Source organism: Mytilus galloprovincialis, chromosome 11 (genome assembly GCF_965363235.1).
Source record: "Mytilus galloprovincialis chromosome 11, xbMytGall1.hap1.1, whole genome shotgun sequence".
Classification (NCBI taxonomy): Eukaryota; Metazoa; Mollusca; class Bivalvia; order Mytilida; family Mytilidae; genus Mytilus; species Mytilus galloprovincialis.
This window is the reverse complement of record NC_134848.1, coordinates 22,406,144-22,419,996: the sequence shown is the minus strand read 5'-3', so window position 1 is coordinate 22,419,996 and position 13,853 is coordinate 22,406,144. Positions and strand designations below refer to the sequence as shown.

The 13,853-nt window shown below is 35.4% G+C and overlaps 1 protein-coding gene across 2 annotated transcripts in view; it reads left to right on the top strand.

The window, feature by feature from the left end:
• LOC143051875 (uncharacterized) overlaps nucleotides 1-13,853 on the top strand; it is a 70,452-nt gene that overhangs the window by 29,269 nt on the left and 27,330 nt on the right. The window contains exon 1 of one of the 2 annotated variants that reach the window (XM_076224865.1): nucleotides 12,159-12,283. The exons of the other annotated variant lie outside the window; for it this stretch is intronic. The gene's annotated coding sequence lies outside the window, so the exon portion shown is untranslated. Of the gene's footprint in view, nucleotides 1-12,158; nucleotides 12,284-13,853 lie in introns of those variants that run through there. 2 annotated transcript variants of the gene reach the window in all.

Sequence of the window (13,853 nt, the reverse complement as noted above, 5' to 3'; positions counted from 1 at the left end):
ATTCAAACGGGAAAACCAGCGGTCTAATGTATATAAAACACAAACTAGAGGCTCTCAAGAGCCTGTATCGCTCACCTGATTCTACTTGGGTTTTTGAAATCATATGAAAAAATATAAAATTTGGCTAAAAGTGACAACACAACCTCATTGATAAGGAAAGGAACATGTTTAATTTCATTCAAAAGTCCCCCACTGGCGGCCATCTTGGATTGCGGATCGGCTACAAAGTAACAACACTTGGTCAGCACCTCATAAGGAACATTCATGCCATGTTTGGTTTTATTCCATTCAGTGGTTCTCTAAAAGAAGTCATTTGTATGCATTTTCCATAGGGTCCTATGTTAAACTAAGTCCCATGCTGGCGGCCATCTTGGATAATGGATGGCTACAAAGAAACAACACATGGTCAGCACGGCATAAGGAACATTCATGCAATGTTTGGTTTCATTCCATTCAGTTGTTCTCTAAAAGAAGTCATTTGTATGCATTTCCCATAGGGTCCTATGTTAAACTAAGTCCCCCGCTGGCGTCCATCTTGGATAATGGATCGGCTACAAAGTAACAACACTTGGTCAGCACCACATTAGGAACATTCATGCCATGTTTGATTTCATTCCATTCAGTGGTTCTCTAAAAGAAGTCATTTGTATGCATTTCCCATAGGGTCCTATGTAACTCGAATAATTCAAGCCCTTTCCGTGTCCGATTTTCTCCCACACGAGGGCTTGAACTCCTCATGATCATTGGCCGCGTCGCCTGCTCTCTGTGAGAGAGAGCCAATCAGCGGCGATCAGGAGAATGAGTCTGCGCAACTCTCTTGTAATTGTCTTACCAAACACGTGTGTTCAATTAACACACATCCGATAATAATTAATTAACATCAATTAACATCAGTTTACATCATTTAACATCAATTAGCTCCGGAACTCCTCCTTCTTTAGCTGTCAATTTAACTCAAAATTCCCATATTGCAAAGCGGTGTGAAAATTCCGGTTGACGGTCTTGATCGAGGAAGACGTTCAGGCGTTAATGTAGCCTTCGTAGATCAGCGGAATATAACGACTGAATTATTCGGGTTAGGTCCTATGTTAAACTAAGTTCCCGGCTGGCGGCCATCTTGGATGATGGATCGGCAACAAAGTAACAACACTTGGTCAGCACCTCATAAGGAACATTCATGCCATGTTTGGTTTCATTCCATTCAGTGGTTCTCTAGAGGAAGTCATTTGTATGCATTTCCCATAGGGTCCTATGTTAAACTAAGTCCGCCGCTGGCGGCCATCTTGGATGATGGATCGGCAACAAAGTAACAACACTTGGTCAGCACCTCATAAGGAACATTCATGCCATGTTTGGTTTCATTCAATTCAGTGGTTCTCTAAAAGCAGTCATTTGTATGCATTTCCCATAGGGTCCTATGTTAAACTAAGTCCCCTGCTGGCGGCCATCTTGGATGATGGATCGGCTACAAAGTAACAACACTTAGTCAGCACCTCATAAGAAACATTCATGCAATGTTTAGTTTTATTCCATTCAGTGGTTCTCTAAAAGAAGTCATTTGTATGCATTTCTAATAGGGTCCTATGTTAAACTAAGTCCCTGCTGGCGGCCATCTTGGATAATGGATCGGCTACAAAGTAACAACACTTGGTCAGCACCACATTAGGAACATTCATGCCATGTTTGATTTCATTCCATTCAGTGGTTCTCTAAAAGAAGTCATTTGTATGCATTTCCCATAGGGTCCTATGTTAAACTAAGTCCCATGCTGGCGGCCATCTTGGATAATGGATGGGCTACAAAGAAACAACACATGGTCAGCACGGCATAAGGAACATTCATGCAATGTTTGGTTTCATTCCATTCAGTTGTTCTCTAAAAGAAGTCATTTGTATGCATTTCCCATAGGGTCCTATGTTAAACTAAGTCCCCCGCTGGCGTCCATCTTGGATAATGGATCGGCTACAAAGTAACAACACTTGGTCAGCACCACATTAGGAACATTCATGCCATGTTCCCCCGCTGGCGTCCATCTTGGATAATGGATCGGCAACAAAGTAACAACACTTGGTCAGCACTCCATAAGGAACATTCATGCTATGTTTGGTTTCATTCCATTTAGTGGTTCTCTAGAAGAAGTCATTTGTATGCATTTCCCATAGGGTCCTATGTTAAACTAAGTCCCCCGCTGGCGGCCATCTTGGATGATGGATCGGCAACAAAGTAACAACACTTGGTCAGCACCTCATAAGGAACATTCATGCCATGTTTGGTTTCATTCAATTCAGTGGTTCTCTAAAAGAAGTCATTTGTATGCATTTCCCATAGGGTCCTATGTTAAACTAAGTCCCCTGCTGGCGGCCATCTTGGATGATAGATCGGCTACAAAGTAACAACACTTGGTCAGCACCCCATAAGAAACATTCATGCTATGTTTGGTTTTATTCCATTCAGTGGTTCTCTAAAAGAAGTCATTTGTATGCATTTCCCATAGGGTCCTATGTTAAACTAAGTCCCCGGCTAGCAGCCATCTTGGATGATGGATCGGCAACAAAGTAACAACACTTGGTCAGTACCTCATAAGGAACATTCATGCCATGTTTGGTTTCATTCCATTCAGTGGTTCTCTAAAAGAAGTCATTTGTATGCATTTCCCATAGGGTCCTATGTTAAACTAAGTCCCCCGCTGGCGGCCATCTTGGATGATGGATCAGCTACAAAGTAACAACACTTGGTCAGCACCTCATAAGGAACATTCATGCCATGTTTGGTTCCATTCCATTCAGTGGTTCTCTAGAAGAAGTTCAAAATGTAAATTGTTAACGACGACGACGACGGACGACGACGGACGACGGACGCCAAGTGGTGAGAAAAGCTCACTTGGCCCTTCGGGCCAGGTGAGCTAAAAACGAGAAACACAATATCTACTCTTGAATACTTATCGATGCAAGATTTTATGTAAGGCAGTATGACATCATTTGCAAAATCATCAAATATTGTTGCCCAACAAGCTGCCCAACCAACGATAAATGCGTCAGAATTTCGATCAGCAAATCGCAAAATGTTTTAAGTATACCCATTTGCACCGATTTAATACCACTGTTTAAAGTGAAATCCTGAGACAAAAACGGAGGAGCAGTTTTTTTTATGGATAAATAAATATTCCACGTCTGTTTGTCTACTGTGACAAGAAATAAAAGTCTAGATAAGATATCGCAATCACTTTTATGGTTCTCTAAAAGACGTTTACAGTTTTATTTTACGGACATAATAGGAAGTTGTTCTTTTTGATCTGGTTATAAGAAACAGGTTCTCCTTCGTTTAGCATTTGCTTCGAACGATCTTCGTATTGTTTGCCTTTGATCTTTTTAAAGAAATCCTTTTGGGTTTGTGTAGTGTTCATTAGGTCGTTCATCTGTTATAGAATGCCTCAAACCACTAGATCTTTCACATTCATCTGATAGGCTACTGACTTCTGGTCCAGCTTCCATCTATATGTCTAAAAGGGATCTTCGGTTAAACATATGACAACAACATCGTACTTCACAATTGCATTATTCTGTTTTTTGCCTGATCAATTGTGCTATAAGAAAAAATTTGCTGGTCTAACGTACAGTGAAATTATCATTTTCAAAATCAATTGTCACCTGTGGGTGATGTTAGAGAAGGGAAGCCATATCTCAGAGAAGGTCAGTAACGATCGAGATTAATTTACACGATCAAGACCTAGATAAATACGGCATCACGATTTATATATATGGACTGTTTGTACAAAAGCTGACTCATGAAATGAGCATACTACCAAATTCACAAGAAGTTCTAATTTTATCATTGAACGCCAGGAATTAGACTGTGGTCGAGATGACCATATTTCCTTACACCAGTCTATCAAATCATTGAACGTCACCGAGTCATGACATGATTAGAATTTCCGTGTTTAGCTTTCTTAAGCCGATATATACAATTCAAGCAAAACACATACAGTTATCTGATGCGCGTGTCTAGTCCTAGGTACATTTGAACATACATACAAAGAATCTGCCGTTCTAGGTGTTGCAATATTGGTTTTAGTGAGGACACATGTCCATCCACTATCACGTAATATATCACCCAGAAGTTTATAACAATGTCAATCCACCTCACATGACGATAAACTTAGCTTTTCCGTACAAAGCAGGTCATTCCCACTGAATAGCCATTACCAAAAGTGGCTGATCTGTCGTTACTATTGATGTTTCTCCCGTATTAACCACATTTTCGCCTTATACATCGCAAACCTGATCATTGCAACTGAATGGGCTTGTTTTTAAACAGTGGCATCATAGATGTTACACTTACTTGACCAGCTCTACAAGAGCCGCGATTTAGAGTAATGAGAGGAACTACGATTTATACCAGTGTGCCCTTGTAGTGCATAAAAATCGCTCTTTGTGTCTATAAATAGTTTGCGCATGCGCATAATTGTTAAATCATGTGTATCATAACCTTGGAAAATCTTATCAAACCAAATCATAATATCATTGAAAATCACAAAAAACTAATTTTATAGTAAATAGTTCAAATGCTTTTTAAAGAAATTTTGATACATTTTCGCGCATGCGCAAACCCTGGATATGTCAAATATTCATTTCTAGTAAATTTATCACATATCAGGAAGGTACCTACCAAATTTGATAGCTGGTTTTCACTAAAGGAAGGTAAAAGAAAAGTTTCCAGAAAAAATCAGTATTTTCAAACTGTAAAAAAAGCCATTTTAGAAAAAGGCCGTGGCCATCTTGAAAAAATGATTTTTGTTTATGGCCAGCAGTTGTTTCTTAAAAAGTATATAATAATGATGCTTTGTGGTAATTTTCATGCTTGTATCATCATTTGCACAATTCCTTCGATTTTGCCTGCTAATATCTCCCACTACTGTAGCTCTTTTCGGAGCAGGAAACCGTAAAATGAAACAAATTTTTTTTGAAAGGTCAGGTAAAAACCTACAAATTTCATACAGTTTTGATTATGTAAAATGTGCATGGATCATGTCTTCATGGGTGTGCACATGACCTGGTTTCAAGTTTTTTATGTTCAAATAAGACCTTTTTTTTCCCCATGTTCATTGGATGGAATTTTTTTAATAATATTAAAAGTACACATTTTTTTTTATTTCATTATAAATAAGAGACCATTCTGATTCCAGTGATATCTAGTTTTATACAAGTATCTCTATTAATCAGTCCACCACTAAGGGTCACTTATGCATGGTCCATCAAAATGTGACGTCATAGAAAAAAACTGTTGATTGCACCCCAGGGGCGACAACGGAAGAAAAGACAACTCAATCAGGGGCGACAACTGAGGCAAAAACAACTCAGTCAGGTCTGATAACTGAGTCCACTACAAATTCGTCATCAGAAAAAGTATCAGTTTCTACTGCACTCCATGGCACCACTGAGCACCAAGCAACAACTACTGATGACGTAACTACTAAGGTCCAATATACACATGAGAAGCTAGTTACTGCTGAACATCAATCCAGTACAGATGTTACTTCAACAGAACAGACAACTTACACAACCCCATCAGGGGCGACAACTGAGGAAAAGACAACTCAATCAGGGGGCGACAACGGACGAAAAGACAACTCAATCAGGGGCGACAACTGAGGCAAAGACAACTCAGTCAGGTCTGATAACTGAGTCCACTACAAATTCGTCATCAGAAAAAGTATCAGTTTCTACTGCACTCCATGGCACCACTGAGCACCAAGCAACAACTACTGATCACGTAACTACTAAGGTCCAAGATACAACTGAGAAGCCAGTTACTGCTGAACATCAATCCAGTACAGATGTTTCTTCAACAAAACAGACAACTTACAACAATATGACAGAAAAATCAACAGATACTCTATCGACAACGACCTTGAAATCAACGACAGCTTGAAGGTCATGCATTCATTTTGGGAATCAAGCTTCAATAGCTCTGCGAAGCTGTAAACGATATTATAGTATTGTATTTAAATAATAGTGTAGCAAAAAATAACATTACATGCGTTCAAAATATGCTTTACCGACCATGCGAATCAACGACAACTTATAGATCATGCATTGATTTTTTGTACTGAGCTTCAGTAGGTTTGCCTGGCTGTAAAGTATCTACTAGTAGTGTATATAACTAAAATTGTAGCAGAAAAAGTGGATGAAAATTCACATTTTAGCATATTCTTGCCAACCGTGGAAAGGTTTTAAAGCAAGTCAAGGTAGTTCAACACTCTCGTAGTGCATTAGTAGAATATGATATTCTTGAAAATATCGCATAGGAATATAAGAACGATGTTTCGAAATAATAAGATTTCGTAGAAAATTAACTATGATACCTTCATTCAAATTTGTTACGTCAATACATTACAAAATTTAAAGATGTCATGATGCTGAGTTCACACGTAATTCGAATTACATATTATTCAAAGTTTTAAAGAAACATAACTGAAGAACAATACAAGTTTTACTACCAAAATTTGAAATTGATCTGATTTTGTGGTAAAAGTATTGTTTTAAAGTTTAATAAAATTTTGTTGAGGCAAACTTAAATTTACTCTAGGCCGGAAACGATAAATTTATCATTTTTCTATTTGTAAAGAACATAACTCTAGAATTTAGTAAATGAGACACTACCAAAATTCAAACTTAATCTGTATTGTGTGGTGATAAGCATTGTGTACAAGTTTCATAACATTTGGTTGAGACAAACTAAAGTTTAGAGAATGGGAAACCAAAAATTCAGCATTTTTTTCTATTTGTAAAGGGGCATAACTCTAGTACAGCCAGTTACACTGACCAAAATTCAAACTTGATCTGAGTATTGTAATAATAAGCTTTTGTAAAAGTTTAATTACATCTGGTTGAGGCAAACTAAAGTACTGTAAGAGAACAAAAAACAACTTTGGGACAGACAGACAGACGATCAAGTTTTAAACGTAATGCCCCCTCCACCATGGGTCATGAAAATTAAAAGGGAGTTTATCATGTTTATGTCAAGATATAAAAACAATTCACCATAAAAATTGGTGAAAGCATTCTTGAGACAATCCAATTCCCAATAGTACAATGACATAAATCAATTTTTTTTAAAATTGAAAGGAAAATTATCATGATCATGATGATTATGTTATATGTTAGCTGCGGAACCGTAGCTCTTAGGTCCTTATGTTATTTTTTGACTATTTGCGGACCGCAAATAGTCAAAAAATAACATAAGGACCTAAGAGCTACGGTTCCGCAGCTAGTTATATGTATACAAAAATAGTTTACCAAGTTTCATGAAATTGCTCAAAGCATTATTAATAGTATACTGGAAAAATCCTCCCTTTTATGAATAAAATCCTTAACTTTAAATTGCAAAATTTAAATTCTTTAAAAATTAAAAAGGAGCTTAATTATATCAATAGAGAATTCAAAGGTGCAAGATGATTTATATAATTGTAATTTCAGGAATTTAGTCAAGGCTTTCAACCCCACTGCATTTTGCACTTTTCCCAAGTCAGGAGCCAGAAGTTATGGCCTTTGTGACTTTCGTATGATTTTTAATTTTAGTTTCTTTTTTTTATATTGAGGAGTTTAGTATGACGTCCATTATCACTCAACTAGACTAAGTATACATTTTTGATTAATGGGAAGCTAAAGCATACCTCACATGCGTGGATCCAGGAGGGAGGGTGTTCCGAGGGATGGAACCCCCCTTTTTTTGGGACGATCAATGCATTTGAATGGGGACATGAAGTTGGAACCCCCCAAAAAAAAATTGTCCTGGGTTAGGAACCCCTCCTTTAAATGGCTGGATCCTCCTAGCCTCAGGTTGTGGGATTTTTTCGTTGAATTGAAGACCCATTGGTGACCTTTGGTTGTTATCTGCTCTTTGGTCAGGTTGTTGTCTCTTTGACAGTCACACATTCCCCTTTTCTATTTTCAATTTGTATTTTCAGTTCTATTATAAATGTTAGACTACTTTTTAATTTGGTTTAGAGAAAAAATCACATTTCCACTTCGTCGGAGGAAAGCATCCCAGAAATAAAATAGCCTTGCAAGACGTCATAACTATTTAGACTAGGTTTTCACCACCATCAACATTGGAAAGATTGTTTCACTGTGGAAGATACGAGTTTGGCGCGGTAACACAAATATATTTGTCTGTGCTGACAGGTTAGTACGTATGTGTGCATACCAATAATTGAATTTTCTAAGCCTTCTTTTTGTCCATTTCTTGGTTAAATACTGTCAGACCTCGAGTGCTGTTGTTGTGCTGGTTATTTTTTTACAAAAACGATCAAGTAATGTAGGGGAAAGAAACTAACTTAAAAGACCAAAATAAGCCACAATTAATGGGGGTCTCATTGGGGGTTCTGATCACGGATCCCGCGGAGTTACTATTTTTTTTTTTAGATTCCCGCATCCCGCTTACACTATGTAAGTAAGCAATTCTGATATTTTTGTAATTTCCCGTGTCCCGCTAGACTTCATTTCCCGTTTTCACGGCACAATAATTTGACTTTCATGTGTCACGCTTTCAAAAAAATTCCGCTTTGACAATCCCGCGTCCCTGTAACCCGGTACTGCATCTTATTTTTGCACGCATCAAGAAACAGTTAAAAGAGCTTTGAAGAGCTTATTTTATCGTATGATCTATGTCTGTTAACTTACTGTGAATGTATTATATATTTATAACAAAAAGCTAGTGCTATTTTCATTTCTTCTAATATGAAGCCCCACCCCTCCTCAAGCTTATCTGATTAATTTACGATCACTCTAAATAAAGAAAGTAAAAAAGTCACAATACTTATATCAGGTATTTTAAATTCTGGTCGATAGTTGTCTCATTACGAATCATTTAATTATTTACATCTCTTATTATTTTTTTTAACAAGAAAGCTTTATTTAGATGCGGTATAGTGATGAATGTGTAAAGATGTAGCATGGTTGTAAATGATTGTTAAATACAGCACAAAAGATACATAATATATCACACTCAAGTCAACCCGCAAGCCTGTAAAAAAAAATAAAAAAAATAATTACCAAATGACTAGTAGTCTATAAAAAAATCAACTATAGCTACTTAATATACTAGTAAATTCTGTAACCATGGACTTTTTATACAGTAATATTTGTCCGCCAAGACATATTTTACCAGGACAAATTTATCACTTACATATAATATAATACTTTATCATGTTTATTGTCATTCAATAGAATTTATGAAACCAGAGACAAAGCATTATAACGTAATAGTTAATGTCCCTGGTGACACTGACACTAATATGTATATATAAAATATGTATTAAACACATGATGGTTGGATACGAGCAAACATTTGAAAGTCATCACTACTTATGACACTTTTTGTAACGGATCTTTATTCGAGTGATAATCAACAACTGCATCAGAAGAACAATATACATGTATAATTAATAAAATAACCCAGTCGAAATAAAGTATATTGTTTTGCACTGATCATGTGAACAAGCAGACAAGTCTCGCAAAGCACAGTTGATATGAAAAACCCATCAACAAATAACTTAGTCCCTTCCCGTACTTGCGAGATTAATGGTGCAAGGACACAGTTATCGACCCTCATATACATTCAGGCATAGATTACCTTAGCCGTATTTGGCACAACTTTTTGGAATATTGGACCCTCAATGCTCGTCAACTTTGTACATGTTTGGCTTTATCAATATTTCGATTTGAGCGTCACTGATGAGTCTTATGTAGACGAAACGCGCGTCTGGCGTACTAAATTATAATCCTGGTACTTTTGATAACTACCTAATCATATATTCCATCGTAATTACAATGTATAATTGATGAACTTACATTAATTTTAATAAACAAACGATCCCATATTTGCTAAACTAAAACCAAAAACAAGCAAATCAATCATTCAGAATTTGTTTTTATTTGTTAAATCGACTTGACCTGCCGGACATCACTTCCGAGTTTCTATATTGTTAATACGTAAATTAATACACTACAGGTATGTTTCACTAGAGCTTTCTTACAAATTGACGAAAGGTACGAACGAACGTAAAGGGAGCACGTATTTCATTTCCACAATAACAGTTAAAAGAGTCTTTGTTTTATCCAGTAAAAAAGCATTCTTTTCTAAATCAAGTTTGTTTTTCAAAAATAATGATATCGTAAATAATACACGATTTTTATATAATCAAACAGAGAAAAATAGTGTCAAATACACTTACGTCCGATACGTTACTGACGTAAACCACGAATACACACATTTCCGCGGGATTTTTTAAGCACGAGTTTCACGATTAACATTTCAATGGCATTATTGAAGTACGTTAGTCTAAATTTAACGACAAGATTCACATTTATTTTTATTTTTTATAGTAAACTTTCAGCAAATTGTAAAAGTGGAATATCGAGATTTGCTAAAAAATATATGCTACAATGTTTTTAAAAAGAAATGTTAAATAAATCTAGAAAAACAGATTTTGTATATCAAGAAAATAAATCTACAATTTTGTGGATTTTATGATGACGATTTAACAGTACACATGTTTGGAAGATAGACGTAAAGTTGTCACTTATCGTCCAGTGGCTAATATTTCATGAAGGTCCAGGACAATAGGCAAAACATAATTATACACTAAAACAACCCTTCAATTGCTCCGGTGTATCATATATACACATTAAGGGGGCGAGCAATGAATATTACCAGGGGAGAGGCGATGATTCAAAAGTTATTAAACGAGCACCAGCATATGGCATAGTTTGAAGATCATCTTGTTTTCTTCATTTTCATTTTATTAATTTGAGCGTTGTAAATTTTGAATCAAGGAAGTATTTGTGCTTTGATTTTTCTCATTTTTCTGTAAGGGAAGAAGACAATGTATTTGCTTTGACTTTTTTTTTTAGGTTAAACAGTGCAACATTGTAGTATTGAAGAGGGCCGGTTTTTAGTCTATTAGGGGAACTGTTTTCGCCTGACTACTCTATATTTAGGATATTTTGAAGTGTTATCTCCTCCGACCTGGTGGTATCATATTTTAACCTATCGTACGTCCCGAAATCCTGAATATATCCCAAGAAAAATCCAATTTAATAAGTGTCGTTGCATGTAGGATAATTATTTAAATATGTCAAAAGAAAGGATCCCTTAAACGAGTCTTACGTATGATTCGTCAAGCATACGTACCTTTCGTCAATTTGTAAGAAAGCTCTATTAGAACCCGTAACGTTGATTGGCGAGGCACTGAAATATTCTACTTGCTTAAGAATTAAATCATTGATTTTTTATATAATTTTATTGACTAAAAAGATGATAATAACGTGTAATAAATTTCAACTTCTTCATTAAGATAGTGGAGAGGTCCGGCATATACCGCAATTACAATTTGTTTGAATCCTGTTTTTGTATCTTAATAATGTACACTTTTCTTGGTGTTCAGAGGGTTATAACCCCCCTCATTGTATTCCACATGGCTTGATCTGCGCTTGATACGATTTGTGTAGTATAAATTTTTTACCCATTTTTTTAACTAAACTTTATATTTTTGGTCATTTTTTCTGCACATTTTGTCCATTCAAATCTATTCTGTAATTCCAAGTCACTCCAATAACCTTTTATTAAACAATGAGTATAATTCAAAAAGTATCTATCGGAAGGAGTTCTGTTTCATGACTCATTATATTTTTAATCTGTTGACACCTCCCCCCCAAAAAAATACTCAAAAACAAAACAAAACAAACAAAAGAACTTCATAAAAGAAAAACAGGTAAAGTACTTTTGATTAAAAAAAATGTTAAAAAAAAAAACAGACAACAATTGCAGCGTAGAATAACAGACAATAGAATTTCAAAATGAATCCATAATTAGAGATTTTAAATAAGATATTGTTTACTGAAACAAATATCTTAACTGGCCACCCGCTGATTGATACTTCGACACATGTAGATAAGATTGAAACAACAGCAGGGGTCCAGTTTAACAAACATCATGCATTTACAAATAAATATAATATTAGAGTTGGTAATTGGTTTCCAATAATACGAGCACGTGATAACACAAAACCATCATACAAATATTGAACTGCAATCTCTATACTTTAATTGAAGTTAAAAGCGTATTTTGACAGTTTGCTCACTTTATTGGTTGTATTAGTGTCATTACGGAAATCTTCAAATTCTAATGAAAACATTTTGTATCGTTTACTAATTGCATGGTTTTGAAGGAATTTAAAACTAGAGTAATATTAGGATCATCTCAATAAACATAATATATAGCGGTAAGTAAATTTTTTCCTTTAAATTGACCGAGCGGATTTCAGAATTTACTTTCATTTATCCATATTTATACTGGTATTGCGGCGCGGGACGTTTACGCCTTTTCATAGGACATTTGCGCTTTTTTATTTGGACACTAGCGCTTCAAATCATAGGACATTTGCGCTTTTTTATTTGGACACTTGCGCTTCAAATCATAGGACATTTGCGTTTTTAAAAAAAAAAATGACATTTGCGTTTTTTACACAGGACATTTGCGCTTTTGCAATATTGGGTTTTTATGACTATCCTTCTCTTTTATCCTGGCTTGGGACCGACAGGTTTGACCTGGGAGACTTAATTTTTTTGAAAAATCATTGCATAGCACATTGCATAGCACATTGATACATGCATAAGAGTCTATTTACAGTTAAAACTAGTAAAAGTAAACATTCTAAAGACATAAAATAAACAAGTACAGTCATCACAGGTCAGTTTTCGCTTGATATCTGAAGCCTGGGGACTGAATAAATTAAGCTCTTGTTATCTGTTCTGACTGGTATTCTGCTCATATTTCAAATAAATTATCAAGTTCTCTTTCTCAATTCTTGGGTGCATGTTCATCAATATAACGAATCTTAATGTTTAAATTCACCGACTGATGTTCAAAAAGATAAATATAAAACTCGTAATATATGAATTTATTTTTTTGTTTGTCATAATATACTACAACAATAGAACAAAACCAAACCGAACCATAAACAATAATATACATTATTTTTAAGTTTACGTTCTAAGTGTTTCCTGTCCTCAGTTTCTTTAGTGTCTTCGAAAGGTAGCAAACTTATCTATCTGAAATGTACGATGATCTACGGTTGAGGATATGTATTGTGTTGATTTTTTATAGTAGTTTTATCTATTATATTAAAATTTTCAGTTATTAAAATATACTAATTAAATTGTCTAATCTAAGTGTTAATTCCGCAATATATTTGGAAAATTTTATCGCATATCACATCTTCATGTCTTATATATCATGTACTGTAGTACGACGCTAGATTAAAACTGACGTGGAAAGGTAACCACCAAAAGCTTCATTTAGAATGGAATTCAAAACAGTGTAGCTGTGGCCATTGATTGACACATTAAATTCATCCATTGACCCATTGACTGGGACAATGTACATGAACGTTTGTCTGTAACGACCACTGTTCACGACGTACCTACGATAGACATTTAAAATGTCGGGGTCACCAAAGGTTTCTTAACGCCTTTAATTATAAAATAATTCAAAAAAATAATCAGGAATAACTTTTATGTTTTGATTTATATAATTGATATAAATCAAAACATGGTGTTATTTCTGATACGTTTTTCGAATTACTTTATTTATTAAGGTGTTGACAACCTTTGGTGACCCCACAGTTTAAATGTCTATAGTAGGTACGTCGTGAACAGGGGTCGTTACATACAAACGTTCACCTAAATTGTCCCAGTCAATGGATGAATTTAATGTGTCAATCAATGGCCACAGCCACACTGTTTTGAATTTCATTCTATTTGAAGCCCAGGTGGTCGTGTGGTCTAGCGCAC